Source organism: Pyxicephalus adspersus, chromosome 2, assembly GCF_032062135.1.
Source record: "Pyxicephalus adspersus chromosome 2, UCB_Pads_2.0, whole genome shotgun sequence".
Classification (NCBI taxonomy): Eukaryota; Metazoa; Chordata; class Amphibia; order Anura; family Pyxicephalidae; genus Pyxicephalus; species Pyxicephalus adspersus.
This window is the reverse complement of record NC_092859.1, coordinates 98,530,915-98,547,087: the sequence shown is the minus strand read 5'-3', so window position 1 is coordinate 98,547,087 and position 16,173 is coordinate 98,530,915. Positions and strand designations below refer to the sequence as shown.

Genomic DNA, 16,173 nt, shown 5'->3' with positions numbered 1-16,173 from the left:
ACTTTGTCAGGTGAAATTGTATAGTCTAGCACACACAGCCAATCTGCTGCAAATCTGTTTTTGCATGACTGGCTGATCCCATTATTATTAAGTACTCAAGACTGCCTTTCCTGAATGGTTTTCTCAGATAGAAAATGATCAGGGTTCTATTTTGTTTTTATATTTACCAACACGTCTGATCTAATCACAATCAGGAACAATGGGAACCTAAAGGTTTTTAGTCTCATATGATTGGTTGAACAATCTCTCTGATAGAACCTCAGGATAGCAGTAAAAACAAAACAGGGTCTCCAATCCTTCTACAATATATCAAGAATGAGAAATGTTTTGGCTGAATTTACACTTCAACTAAATCCTAACCCCAACCCTATTTAATGTACAGCGCTGCGTAATATGTTGGCGCTATATTAATCCTGTTTATTAATAATAATAATAATAATATTAATAAAATCCTAAAGCAAGGGCTTCTTTTAAACAAATTTACTGTATTTTAATTCAACCAGTTTTGATAAAACTCAGGTTTTCATCATCTGGTTAATATTGTCCTAATTTAAAAAAAAAAATATATATATATATATATATATATTTAAAAAAGGGTATTTTAAGTGTATTTTTTTTTAAATGTCACCAAACTGGCCAAGCTGCAGAAGAGTTTACCTGCAAATAGCATACTATAAAAAAAGGATAAGGTTAAATTTTCTCTTTTCCCAATTGTTACAGTATATGAGGAACAGTTTAAAATACTGAGCGTCTGCCATCTCTTTCTACCTGGCTTGTTCTTTGTTACTCATGGTACTATTTTATTTAGACTTTAAAGCAACCATTAAGCTGATGGTAAATTTTCTTATCTAATAGAATATAGGATTTGAAATAGGTTTGAATTAGTGTTTGATATTTCACCAGGTTGCTACTATGCACCTATTTACTAGCTTTGTTCTTTGCTCAGTCATTGATTTTTGACCACCAATAAAGTAACTCGATAGGAGGAGCTTACCCCATTATTGGTTGTCAGGAATGGGGAGTAACATTAATCGGGCAAAGAAAGGAGCTGGTCGATAGGTGAATTGTGGTCACCATGCACACATTTTTTATCTGTATATTTTTATCAGGTAAATACTATAAATGATTGACCAGGTTGTGCACCTAATGACCAGTTTATGGCTGGCTTTAGTTTGAGGATGTTAAATACAGATTATAATATTTGTGCATGCTGTCAAATTTACTGAAAGCCTACTTTAATATGAGCACAGATCAAGCTTGGTGTGGCAATAGGAAAATTAACATCTGCCTTTCTTTACATGTAAAATCTAAAGATGCCTTATAGACATTACACACCAGCCCCCTGACATTTGACTGGAATGGGGTAACGTTTTAAATGTCCTTTAAATGCAGACACCAGCAGCAGAATTTTATCTGTACCATAATAAACAGGAAGGTTGGAAAGGTTTGTCCAAATGCTTTTTTCCCCATAATAAGTGAAAGGTTTACATATGTATACAGTACCTCCCCTGCCATGTTTCATAGGCATAAACCTGACCTGTCAGCTAATGTCCAGCATTGATGCCAAAGAACAGACCAGCATGCCCAGCTGTCCTGTAGTATCTGTGGCCAGATCAGATAGCTGCTTTAAGGCAAAAGGTGAAGTAAATTGTCAATTTCAACTGGTAAGGGTATGAAAATGCAATCATATAGAATTAAAAGAACAGGTTTCAATATTAAACAGTATACCATGAAAAGGTTATAGGATGTGGTGCAGATGGTATCTAAAGACCAGTGTCTTCCAAAAGAACATCCATCTACCCCATTAGGAATTAAATTAGTCAAAACTTGAATACTGGAGGTAACATCCTTCATACACATGAAAAGGATGCAGAAGCTAGCAGGCCCTAACCAGATGTGTAAGAAGAGTAGTGATCAGTTCTAACAGACCCAAAACTATTTTCAGATATTACAATTATTCCAAAGCATAAACAATTTTAAACCAGCTTAAATAAAGAGAGCAACGTGCAAGCAGTTAGCACTTTTCTAGGGTAAGACTTGTAGAAGATGGGTTTTAAATAATTGCTGATGGTTTTGGTGATTGCATGTTGTTTGTCTCTTATTTTTTTTTATTTACCCAATAAGCATGCATATCTATAAATGTTATGTGTGGCTTTGCATGGTTTGTTTACCTCATACAGAATAGAAGATTTTCTTTTAATTTTTTTTTTTTGTATGCCCTGATACAATTTCATCACATATACTTAGAGTATGTATTATAAAATGTTTAATAAAAAAAACAAAGGGGATTTACTTCCAATTGTTATGATTCATGGAACCCGGCAAATACCATAACAATACTGTTAGCTTAAAAGGCCAGAATACTTGTAATATAATTTGAATATAGACTTAGCCTTATTAGTATCAGTATGAGTTCATTGTTCTTTTTAATGACCGGTATTAAATTGGTATGCTGGAAAAGCTTGTCATCATTTTCAAGGATAAGGGTAAAGATTCGTTCAATGTGCATGCAGACAAAAAAATCATCAAATGGTAATGCCAATTGCCTTATGTAAGTGCTTGTTACATTGATAGACCACTTGTAATTAGAATTGTTAGTATAATAAGAACATTCTTTTTCATAACTTTGACACAAGTATGTACAGCCATACCTATTCATAATAATCAACTATTCTTTTTCCCAGATAAGCCAAGATTGGTCAGATGGTGGAAAGGGTGTGATCGTCTTATCTCTGTTAGCACAGAAGGTGAGACAAGTAGAAATGGAGAGAAAGTAGAAATGTAATTAATGTTGTTCCTGCTTTATAAATAATATTTGCATGTGGTAAATATTGTAGACTATGATGGCAGGGGAGGGGAACCCTTTGGGTTTGGTTTATTTTGTAGGGGGGGCACAGAGGGGAGAAAAACAAAATCAATGCTTTTCCTAGTAATGCTTGGTTGGAGGAAGTCATCATCAGGCATACACATATAAGTTAGCTACCCAGTCCAATGGTAAGCAACTTGATCAGACAAATGTTCTCTTATGTTTATAGGCTCTTAAAGTAGAAACAAAGTGTACAAGTGGAAATGGTATGAGGAGGCTAAAATCCCTTGTTAAGTAAAAGTAGCCTATGGGATTATTAAATTAATTTGAAAGTAAATGTCAGGTACATATCAATTGTTTGTGTGGCACTGACCACAAGTATCTTGTCTGCTTCACTGACTCTTTGTCTGTGTAGTGTAGCCGTCTACTGATTAATGTGATAAGACAAAGACCATTATGTCTAGCCTGTGGCTGTGACCCACTGAGACTATACAAACTGTCTACTCAGAGTCCCAATCCCTGTCCTATCAGTCTATCTCAACAGATTGTGCTATCTTAAATAGTGTTTAGTAGAAATTATACCATTACATCGCCTAAACAAACCTTGCAGAATTCAAGCTTTATATATCACCAGTAGTTTGGAAATAAATGTCTGCGTCCATGTCATCATTAGCCTAGCCATAGAAAGATAGATATCTTACCAACAAAGAACAGACAGACATCTACCCATCATTTGTGGAAGACCCTCTTATTGCACAGAATGAAGAGGTACAAATTTTAATGAATTTAGTTCTCTCTTCTCAGTGAAATTAAGGAAGGGTTGGTCCAGTTGTGTGATGATTTTTCCACAAATTGGACATCTCCAATTGCTTCCAATGTCAGAAGTACTTGCTCTGGCCCCCTAAAGGTACTAAATGGCTTATTCCAAGTAAAATAGTGTATTGGGTTGTCAGAACAGGGTGGGATAGGGTACTGCTTAGACAGTTGAAATACGTATGTAACAAAATATCTGGTTTGCCCAGGTAGAGCAATGTTGACCTCCACATATCCACAATGTTTAGGTGAAACTAAACCTGGGATACTCACCTGTCCCCGTTCTATCACAAGGCACCACCTTATTCTTCACCTTTCTCTTCCTAGAGATGCTCTTTGGCTATCTTAACTGTCCAGGCCAGGCTGATGTACTGTAACTCCTGCGCAAGCATTCATTCCTCTAATGTGCTAAGGAAGTCAGGATTGCTGGGTATCCCTGACAACAATCTACAGCTAGTTGAGTTTAACAGACTTACCTGAACAGATCTAAAGAGAAATAATGTTTAGCTGAATAACAATTACCAAATCAACAATTTTGTTTTCTTCTAAGCTAAGCTTTGAGGTGTTTTTCACTATATTGTACTGATGACTATGGCAACATTTCTTTTGCAGCTCTTAAAATTTAGAACATTTTGGTAAGTTCCTTATGATTGAGCTTTAACTAGTTAACAAATGTTTGCTTGTAGGCATTTCCCACTTTAAATATGACAACCAGATCTACTACAGCATGTGACTTGGGGAAGATATTATAAAAGGACACAGCAGGACGCCTCCTTCTTGTCTTTCCCCTCTCCATAGAACTGAATAGTGCTTTGTATACAGCGCTTGTTCCTTCTGCTGTTATAGGAAACAATAACAAAACATTGCTTCAGACCTGCCTCTGTCTGTGAGCCAAAACAGTTTTAGTGTAAATCTAAGGGGTGGGTAACTAGAGGTATACAAGGAATATATTTGCCAAGCCTATTGGTAACAATAAGAGTAAGACGAAAGAAAGGAAGTGGCCTTTTATGGCAAAGACAGTTGAGTGTATTGGTTAACAATAGTTATGAGTAAAACAATGCTGCATATACATAGGTATCCTATGCTAATTGTGCTAGACATAGTTTTTATAAACTTTACAATCAATTAGTTTTACAAATAAATTGACTTGTCTCCGTTCCCGACACGTTTCACCTACAAAGGCTTCTTCAGGGGATTATGGAGACTTTTACAGGTTAAATTTGTCAGTAAACTTTGTGTTGAAACATTAATTAGAAACCTTATGTGAGAGTCCAATATGAGGTAATAGCATCTATCTGAGTGGTTTATTAAAAACTTAGTAACTGCAGGAATCCTAGTTACTAGTGGAAGAAGGGCTGAGAATACATAGCCCTTCTTTCACTCATAGGTGGTCAAAGTAACAATGGTAGCAAAGTAGAGTCTTGATTAAGTAGCGTGATGGAGAAATAATATGGTACTGAATATCAATTTATGCACCACTGGATAATAATACATATGCGGAAGTGATGTTCATATCCACAATACTGTCTATGTTGAAAATAAGGAATGATAAGATAAGGTTTAGAATCTTCAAAGAACGATGTATTATACGTTCAAAGCTGTAAGATCTAATTCATATAACCGGGGGTGATATAGTGAAGGACGGGATGCCTGCAGCTGGACTTTTTCATCAGACCAGGCAATTGTACAGGTTTGAAGAACTATATCTAGCACAAGTAGCATAGGAGACCTATGTTAATATGTAGCATTGTTTTACTTATAAACTATTGTTTACCATTACACTCAACTGTCTTTGCCATAAAAAGCTGCTTCCTTTCTTTCTTCTTACTCTTATTGTGAGCCAAAACAGATTCAGACCTGACTTGGAATCGTGTGACTCCAGGTGGTTCCCTTGCCATTTGCCTGAATACTTGCCCTACAGTGCTAGTTATAAGAACACATTCGCCAGCTAGGGACAGTGAGCCAAGGAATGAATAGCGAAGATCACTGCCACTCCTATATATTCGCTATGGAGCTGCCACAGAGAGACACTACCATGTAGAGTGGCGTGAGGAAGCAGCAAACACACACAACTGAACTGCCAATGTGAAGATAGTTTAAGTGCAGCAAATTTTTCAAAGTCTGCAAACTGCTCCATGAACTAGATGAACTATGCAGACATATGCCATGCTTTCTGTCTCAGTCCAGAATAGTAAGAGAAAGGTTTTTTTTAATCTGCCCATTTGATGTTCATGCAGATGGCTGTCTGCCACCATCAATATACGATAATTGCCCAACTGTTTTCATATCCATAGGCTTACATTTTAACTTTATTTTAGCTGGCAGGAAAGGTTTTTTACAGAAGAGACATACTATTTTCTCTTACAATAAATGCTATTTTTTATGCAAAAAGCCCAAAAGCTAAAATCTCATTTAAGATCTACAGCGATCGTTTAAAAAACAGCTGGACATCATGAATGTGCTTATTTTACCACACATGGTCTACTGTTGTCAAAATCAGGAAAACCCTCCCTAACAAAATTGCCATATACCTATTGCTGCAATGTAGGCAGGGATTGGCTACAAGAGAATAGCAGCACTGAAATGCTACAATGTATGAAAAAAAGGTTAGAATTTTATTTAGTTATTATAGATGTTACAATTGTTTATGTACATTATTAAGTACAGATTTAAAATACAAATAATGGCAATGTGATAACTGGCAGGGCAGAGAACTGAAAGCCACGTTAAATATTATGGCATAACTATTGCTGTAGACATTGTAATGACACTTGTCTTGTAGGACAGGCATGGTGCCTTCACTTAGCATCTCTTGTACAAACTGTTTCTTTTGTAAACATCAAAGACAAGGACAATTGATTCCCATTATCATATCTTACCTAGAAGCCCATTGATAGAGATGTCTCCACCCTAATGATTAAACCTCATTCAAGTAAAAGTAAACAAATAGGTTTGTGTGGCTCCTGGGCATACAGATGAAAGTGATGACTCCATGACCAATTTGTTGGTCTGGACATAATGAGAGGTTTTATTCATCCACCTTCCTACAAGTCAATCATATTTGTATGGCTACATTTTTTTTGGTACAACTAACCATTAGAAATCTGATGATCTGCAAGTAATCAAAAACTTCAAATGGCTCTGAACAATAACCTACAACCAAACATTTTTTTTCTGTTTACAATTAATACAATAGTATGCAAAGCAGAATGTGCATACTAATGTACATTAGAGTGGTGAATGCAGGCAGACACCCATGGCTCCAGCCTTTAGGGGAAACAACAGCAGCTGCCTGAAATTACCCAACACAACCAACTGTTACTTCTTATAGGAATGGGAATTCGTCCAGGGCTGTCTGCTGCTATCTAATTTTCTATTTTTATGAATGTGGCCAGAAATCTTTGCAACCAAGCTGTTTTACAGATTTATATAAATATACATACAAGTCAAGTTGATGGGGTTGACTGGACATAAACTGCATAAGAGTGTTGTATCTATGTAGTTTTCCCTAATGAATTAGTACAGATATTGGTGAAATGCAGAAAGCTGCATTCTAGATGCACATAAGGACACATTGTCATGACCTGGAATAGGTGTTGTGTGTGATACCAAGGACTGATAAGGGCTCCCCACATGCTGAAATGGTGAATAGCAGGTGGCAGGTTATACTGCACACCAGATACCAGACCTAGTGCCACCTCCTTCTCCTACTCAAGAAACATCTCATTGTCACAGTCAACTTTCTGTACTAAAGTTCACCTCCAGTATGGAAGGGCATGATGAGTTTTGTAGGAAAGGCTTCTTCAACTGCAGCTTAAACAAAATTGTGAACATGTTAGAAACTGGGATCATATGACCCTCACTTGAAAAATGTTACCCTTTTCTTCTTTTCAATCACCTCTCTTTGCTTCTTTGTGGACACCAGCATCTTCACCTGGTCCCCATCCTGGATTATGAAGCCTGTCTCTTTTGTAATAAACAACCTTAATATTTAGGTTTTTTTTTTTACAGTATAGTTTTACATTAATTACAGATAACTTGGTGACATGGCATTTTTGAAATTGGACAAAGCTAATATCTCCCATCATAAATAATGGGATCTGTTTTCCATGGTGATACTAAGGGCCTGACTGCATGACAAACTGAGGTCAATGGTGCACATATTATCCAGTAAGAGCTACTGTATTTATAGAGTCATAAGGCAATTGTCAGCTACACAAATCAGTAGGCTGCTCATGTGCTTAGTCCCAATCTCCATTTAGATATAAGTCATTAAACAGTGAGTTTAATGAAGCATTGTATCTTTGTCCTGTCCTCATCTAAAACAAATATTATTCTAAATGCCTGCCTAATTGTTACTCCCTACCAGGAAACTGGTAACCCTAATAATTACCACAGGATAGGCCCAAACAATCCCAACAAAAAAACGTTTAATACCTTTAAATCCTTTAAGTGTAACTAAACCCAAGGGATACTCACCAATCCCCATTCTATCATTGGGATTGCTGGGTATCCCAACAACAAATGCTAAGCTGCGCATCCATGCATTTTCTGCAAAAAGGACTTGATTGATGCAAACATTTTTAAATTACAACTTGGGCTTCACTTTAAGTGCTTCTTGTCATAGTTTTATTTTGTAGTTATACTACATGGCTAAGTATGTGGACACCAGATCATCACAACCACCTATATAGCCTAACGTATTTAGATACCCTCTGAATGTTACTAAATTCAGCTGTTTTCAGTAAAGGGTACTGTTGACTATAATACATAAAAAGACAATTGTTAGATATTTTTTTTACACATTTGTGTGCTTCCAACCTTGTTAGGGAACTTTTTGTTGTTGTTGTAGCATGGCTGTGCCCCTTGCACAGATCCAGGTCTTAAGAGACATTGTGTGATGAGTTTAGTGTGAAAAATTTAGGGTATCTTCATAGATTTCTGACCTCAGAACACACTTTTTTTTTGCATTGATAGACACAAGTTCTCAGACACACTTAGGCTATGTTATGTATTAGGTTATGTACATATGTACACTAATTGTCGTTAGAAAGGATCTTTCACAGTCCTTTCCAATGACTAACAACTATACAATACATGAACGAGTGCTGTACATACAGCACTGTTCTGCTCTATGGAGAGGGGAGGGCGAGAACGACGGAGGGGCACCCCGCTGCGCTTTCTTCTCCTGCACTTCCATTAAGGTCTTTCGTCGTCCATCGTCTGTTGATCCGCAAGGTGGTCAGATTCCAGATTCCCGTCCGATAATCGGCTCAGGGCCGAACCATTGCACGTGTTTACATAGCCTTAGAAATCATGTGGAATACCTTCCCAGGGGAGTGCAGACTAATATATCTAAAAAGAAGGGGGTCCACATGATTGTTTTAAACTTTGCCCTTATGATGTATGTATGATCAAATACATTTTTCAGATTTTAAACTGATTTCTGGTTTTGGATATACTGACATCATTGCAATATTTGGGGTATAATTTGTCAGCTAAACAGATTTTCCTGGGTGATTTTTGTTATCTGCTCAGTTCAAAATTATGCTTGTTCAGGCAAAAAATCATCCTGCTTATAAAAGACATTTATTCAGAAAGATCTTTTTGAGGTTAAAATTGCTTATGCCTATGGTTAGTTAGTTAGAAAAAATGTGCACTTGTGCTTCTTGACAATTCTATACATGAATGATCTGTTTGAGTGACTATTGTGGTTAAGCCTCCTGAAACAGGTGAGACAGGTGTGCTGCAGACATCCCTGGCACCGGCTTATCAAAGTTTAATATACAGTATGTCAATAGGACAAAGCTTTCCAATCTGTCCAATAACTATTCCACCTTTCCATCTAGCATTAGTACATTTTTTTTCTGATATTATTTAGTGATCTGCCTGATGGCTAAAGGACTAGTTTACCACTGCTAATTTTTAATCTGAGGCACAGTGGGTGCCTTCCCTTGCTACCCCCCCTCTCCTATCATAGAACAGTGATGTTAATACAGAGGGCAGCAAACTCCGGAGTCCGGCCTTTAGGCCGGATACGGCCTAGCCAGTATTTCAGTCCGGCCTAATGCCCCCCCTAGTTATTTATTGTTCGATCTCTCCTAATTGAATTGTCCCAATATCATCGAGTTCCCGCACAGTAACCCCAATTACTATGCCTAAAGAACAGAAGTAACGCACAGCTACCAGTCTCTGGAAGGTTGACCTCGAACATCCTGTCTTCAACGCTGAATGGACTGATGAATTATTCTTCGTCCAACGCGGCAACAAAGCCCTGTGTTTAGTGTGCAACGACACCAACAGCACTTTCAAGCGGTCGAATCTCAAGGGGCATTTCGATGCCAAGCACGCGCACCCGTACAGAGACTACACCTCGGATGAGCGGAAGACTGAGGCTGCTCGCTTCCTTGGACACCTTGTTTCTTCTGGCCTAGTGTGTCTTCTTGACCTCCGAAAATGGACTAGTAGTGCAAAAAGTTTGCCGACCCCTGTGTTATTACATTGCTTGTTTTTTTTTCTACTGGTGCTGGAAACACTAACTATATATTTATTGGTATAGTTACTATACCTGAGTGTATATCTGGAGCTTTAGCCTTTACATTTTAGGTCCCTTTATTTCAGGTCCTCCAGCTTAATTTATCTTCCTACTGATACACTGTATCTGCTTTTACCATACCAGTGTGTTTACATGTAAATACTTGTGAAAATCACTGCAGCTACTGTTCAGTTACTATCAGCAGTCATCAGATACTTCCTGATATTCACTATAGGCCTTTCTTGCAGTTGCATTGATAGAGTAATTAAAAAAAAAAGTGCAGAGCAGTGTTCTAATTGTAGGAAACCACAACAACCAATCAAAATGTATCTTTTGTTAGGCCTAATACAGTAAGGGCAGGTTTGGCTTGCCTTGGCCATGAAGTAATTTGACGTTGCTCCTGGAGGCTTGCAACTTGCCAAGTACTTGGTCACTTGCACTTCAGCTCTGTTTCTTAAAGAACTAGAGTTTGCACATTTGACAGCTGGTGACAGTAAGCGGTACTGTATCACTTACAGTTGCCTTCATTTATTTTCTATGGGGCTGCCACAGGGAGAAGCTAATTGTAGCATCTATCCCTAGGCAGCAGTTCCTGGTATAGGGAGGCAATAATTGCACTGCAACCCCATAGACAATTTAATTATTTTATGCAGAGAGAGGCAGTACACTGCAGCGTGGTGAACCCAAGATGATCACAAAATCTTAGGTAAGAAAAATCTTGTAATATGTAAAAAATAAGATTTTTTTTCCAACTTGTTAGCATGGGGCAGACTGTACATCAGAGGTAGGCAAACTCACGCCTTTAGGCCAGATATGGCCTAGCCAGTAGTTTTTTCTGGCCTAACAGCCCTTGGTTGATGCGGCCTAATCCCAGCCGGCAACCCGCGGCGGAGCTGGAACAAACTACCGGAGCCGCATGCTGCTCTTGAGCCTCTGTGTTGTGGTTCTCTTCCCTATTTACTGCGGCCGGCGTTAACAGTTCCGCCGCCGTGGAAAATAGGGAGCATTGCCTCTCCTCCATATGCATTGCAGAGGAGAGGGATTTGCCTTCAGGGGGCGTTCCTAGTGGGGGGCGGAGCCATTAGGGCGGGACTCCAGGCTAGTGTGCTCCTGCCTACCCCTGAAATGGCCAAAAAAGTTTGCTGACCCCTGCTGTATATCTTAGATTTACAGTATTAGAATAGCAGATTTATCATCCTAACCTCAATATATCAGAACTAGTCATTTCAGTATCTCCACCTACTTATTTTTTTAAATTTTGATAGTTCTGTACTAAAAAAATGGCCACAAGTGCAGACCCAAATTAGCATCCTGTTCTGCATTACGCTTAATTAACGTTTAAAGCAGCTGAATGCAATGGCTAAATAAACATAATTTTCAAGTACAAAGGCTGATAAAACATAAAAATATCTAATGGTTAGCAAGATATTATTAATTAAATGTGGCTAATTAGACATTTAGTGCTAGGGCAGACTGGTTTTTCCTGGTGACATCATAGAAAACAAGGGCTCCTGTTGTAAGATATATCTACTTCAACCCATGGAACAGTCGATTTACATAACATGACAAATTAAAGGGTTCACTCTCCTAAACTTCCCTATGTTTAGATGGTTATCCATAGGTAATATTATGTTATTGTATAGTATGTTTAATTACCAGCTAAGGGAGACAGTAGCACCACAAACCGCCAGTGAAAATGGTGAAAGTTCCTATGAAAGTATCTATTTGCTGACTCCTACACTGCATACTAGTTCCAGGGAAATGACATTACTCATACTGAAACGGAATATGATTAGTATTATCGCTCTGTAACAAATATGTTCCCCCAGAAAACAGCATCTTCTTTATAAAACAACATACATTAGAATTTGTTGGAAGCATGAAGACTAAACCTGCTTAAGCAGTACATAATAAAAGCTGGTATGCTGATTGCTTTTCCTTGTTACCCCTGGGTGAGCCATTAATTCACAGAATTACTACCAAGAGCCATTCCACATTAGGTATGTTGTGGCTGCCAGCAACTTGCCAGTAACAGGATTGTGAATGAGACAACTTACCTGCTTCTAGGTCATTTCTTTTTGGGGCCTTGCAATGCTATTCATTCTCAATGGCTATCCAACAAATGTACATTGCAGCACATTACAACTTACAGTAATGCACTAGCATGCATTGCATTATAAAAAAATAGTACCTACACATAGCACATTCATTTTAAAAAAGAAGCATTGGCTTAAAGAAAGAGAGGTTGGTTGTAAATATACATGCAAAGTAAATCGCTGATTGTATTGTTGTTGTATTGCTAATGTGATACATGTGACTGTATTTTTCAGAATATTATCACAGTCTTTTTTTTTTTTTTTTTTTTGCTGGGATGTATTAGTTGCTAGAGACAGACTTGTTGAAGTAAAGTCCTTTTATTTCAATACAAATCCAATTTTTCTGCAACAAACATTGAATGAATAGTTTTTCTATGATTTCTTCTTTAAAAAGCAAGCCAGGTCTTCTAATTAGTAAGCCCAGCAGTTGCTTCTCATTATCCAACTATTCTAAATGATAAAATGCCATATGAGGTTATATAAGCTGGAAAAGGGAAGGGGGTTTGTCCCAGCTTAAACACTGTTACAGCCAGCCGTGATGATTGCCTGTAGTGGTAAATTTGGAATATTCATATGCAATATTTTACATGTGTCTGGATAAAATAAAATGTCCTATCCTACACAAGGACAGAAAGGCTGAATATGCATTATCAGCATCACCTAACTGGGGGGGTGAGTGGTGCTATGCAAGTGCAGGCCAATATTGTTCAGTGCCTTCTACAAGAAATTAAAAGAAAAGACATCAACTCAGTAAAATGATAGCTGGTAGTGAAGCAGTTAGTTCTCATTTCAGGCTGTCTACAATATAATGTGCTGTGGATTTATTTATAGGTGACCTACTTAACGCTGTAAAGCCTACTTGTTTATCTATTTCTTCTACAAAAATGCAAATATGACAGTTGCCAGTTCTATCCCTGTTGGAAAAAAAAGAATGAATCAAATGACTATTCTTCGGCATGCAATTCCACACAGACAGACGATTCAATGTTTTATTCAGTATGTACTGTACCTCCATCTGTGCTCCTCCATTGTGAAATATGTTAGTGTGGTATATTCCTGGGATGATGTTATTACCTATCAATAAACCTGATCAATAGGAGCCACAAGCAAATTTGTATGTACTCTAACTCACATAAGGGTCACATCTATCAAACTTTTTGGTTTTACAGTGTATGTAAAACCAATCACTAAAAATTCATGTAAACTTTAAAGAGACAATGTCACCACCTACATGACATGTAAAACATAAAGCCATTAAATGAACTTTTGATAAATATCTGTTCTATGGTGAGCACTTCTGATCATCTCTGTATTGAAGAAATACTGTTGCTGAAAAGTCTCCAACAAATGAGATTTCTGAGACTGTGCATTGGGTGTGCTGTGCTAATGTCGCCCATTTATTATATAGGAATTGCCAGCACACCTTAATGCATGAAAAAATGAACCTGTCCCTCCTTTTTAATTCAGCACATAGCATCTGTTTAGAGATGTGCTGCAGTGCTTGCAACTGTAAGAATATGTTGGATTTGCTTTTAAAACAGATTGCACCACAATGCACTTCTCTACATGTGTAGAGGTAAAAAAACACACATTTTACTACTTATCACCCACAAGACAAAGGCTAGTTACAGATGTGCAATAAGCTATTGGTAGGATGCTTACATGTCTCAGGGTTGATTTTTGACAACACTTTTATGTTTTATATGCATGCTCTTGCATATTTTTGTTGCTTATTATAGAGATTTGTTTCTTGTCGTTATTTGCATTAAATTCTTTAACAATAGCGATTCTATTACAAAATAGAGCATTCCTAAACTATGTCTCAAGGATAAACTGATCAAACATTGATTGGGAATTCTTTGCCAAATAATATAACTTAGCAGAAAGGGTTCACCCCACTACCGGTGTTCAGATCAGAGGGGGCAGCATTGATTGGATAAAGAATAGAGCTAAAATATTGGTGCATAATATAAGTAAATGATCATTATTTGGTAAATGTCAAGCATTTACCCTGCAACCCACTTATCAGTGTATGGCCAGCACTTTGACAATGTATTTCAATAAAAACAAGTAGTAATACTCCCCTAGTAAAGCAAAACAGAGCCTGTGTGCTTGTAATGAGCAAATAGGGCCAATGAGCTGCCTTAAAGAAAAAAATTGGTATTTATATTAGAATAAGTATTTTAAATGTCTATCTTAAACTTGACAGGCCTATTTTTTTCCCTCAAGGACAAATAAACCAAAGAACAAAATATAGTCCAGCGTACTGGTCCTCTGATATTTAATGAACACATTTATTGGAGATAAAGGCAGTCATTTTTAAAGTCCAGCATATCTACCTTCACATAAAAAGGTAGTTGTTTATAGGATTATCAGGTGGAAAAGTAGTAAGAAAAAAACCTGAAAAATAAAACAAATGCAAATAATTGGTAATTTGCAATATAATAAATTTTGTACTTTTGGTTTTAAACACAGCTTTGTTACTTTGTGCTAATGTTATGTGTGTTAGCTTTTGCTGTGCCATTCATTTTCAATGGTTTCCCAAAGCAACACAACTCTTACATGCATGCATTGCAGCAGGTGTGTTGTATCAGAAACTACTTGCATGTATTTGGTCTATTTTTTTGTGTTGCCATTTTGAATGGGCTTCCTACACACTATGGTTGTGCTGTATCTAGGCTAAAGTTTGAATGTTATTAGAAAGAGACAAAAACTGTAGGTAAAAATTTGAAGGATTCTTTTAAGATTGTTTATATAATAAATTCATTACCTATACCATAAATTTGTCATACAATGTCGGAGGCATATTTAAACTCTTTTGGGGCTATTTATAAATTGACCTGTTAATTAATCTAAATCTCCCTTTCATGTGTTCCAACTCCTCTACACCTCTTGTTTTAGTACCTATTGAAACAATGATTCGTTCTGCCACCTAGTGGACAATGTTTAGAAGTGCACAGTTGTCACAATAGGACATTCTAAATGTGTGAATGAAAATTATTTGAAAATTAAGAGTGAATTGACAGGGAATATTTTTTTAAATACACCCTTATGTAAACCCCAATGGTGAAATTCCTTATTTTATTTGCAAGCATTTGGTTTGTTAATGTTATGTTTTTTATATTAGGAGGCTTCCATTTAACCCTGCCAAAACTAAAATAACAGCCCATTATACATAATGTATATTATTTAGAAGCAAAAAACTGTTCTGTTGCACCACATGGTTGATGTCTTTCCAAGAATGTTTGAAGCCCTGGTTAATGTCAAGGATTTTTAGGCATATTTTTTTCATAAAAGAAAAATGTAGATTACTCCATCCTCCAGTCTAGGTTCCTAGTGCTACAGGAGCATATCCACGTTAACCAACCCCCCCCCCCTCCATCTTATTCTTTTCAATTCTATCTTTTCTTCTTCTTTTCTCTTTTTTTATTCCCTTTCATTAACTACTGAAAACTGATAACCAATGGTACTAAGATTGAGTTTGACCTAATTTTTAGGAAGCTGTTTTCCATAGGATGTTCAATATACTCGAAGACTGCACATTTCACTATTATTAGATGTTTTTATACACCAGAAATAGTAAAGTATTAATATGCCTTTCCTATGTAATGCTTCACCTTTTCTGTATGGTTTGATGATGTATATGTATGTTCTGTTGGTTACTTCAAAAAAAACAAAACAAAAAAAAAAATGAAATGTACAGGCAAATAAGAGATTAAAAAGTAGCTTTAGGTACTATTCATAAAAGAGGGAATTGCACATTCCCTCATGGGAATCTTTCAGCCCCATGTGTTTCAATGGCAGCAATTGATTCCCGCCAGGGAAAGCTGACCATGTTGTGTCAGTGTTGATACAGATCAGATCGGTCTAAACAGCAACTGCAATAAATCATTAAAAAACGTTACAAGGTAAAAATGGGCATA

The 16,173-nt window shown here is 37.0% G+C and overlaps 1 long non-coding RNA gene across 2 annotated transcripts in view; it reads left to right on the top strand.

Annotated features, from left to right (window-relative positions):
• Positions 1 to 14,720, top strand: part of LOC140324055 (uncharacterized) — a 34,273-nt gene extending 19,553 nt beyond the window's left edge. Inside the window, exons 4-5 of one of the 2 annotated variants that reach the window (XR_011919479.1) lie at positions 2,685 to 2,747; positions 9,789 to 14,720. This is a non-coding gene — a long non-coding RNA (uncharacterized lncRNA). Of the gene's footprint in view, positions 1 to 2,684; positions 2,748 to 9,783 lie in introns of both variants that reach the window. The other variant, XR_011919478.1, reaches the window with a different exon arrangement.
• Positions 14,721 to 16,173: the final 1,453 nt, after the last annotated feature.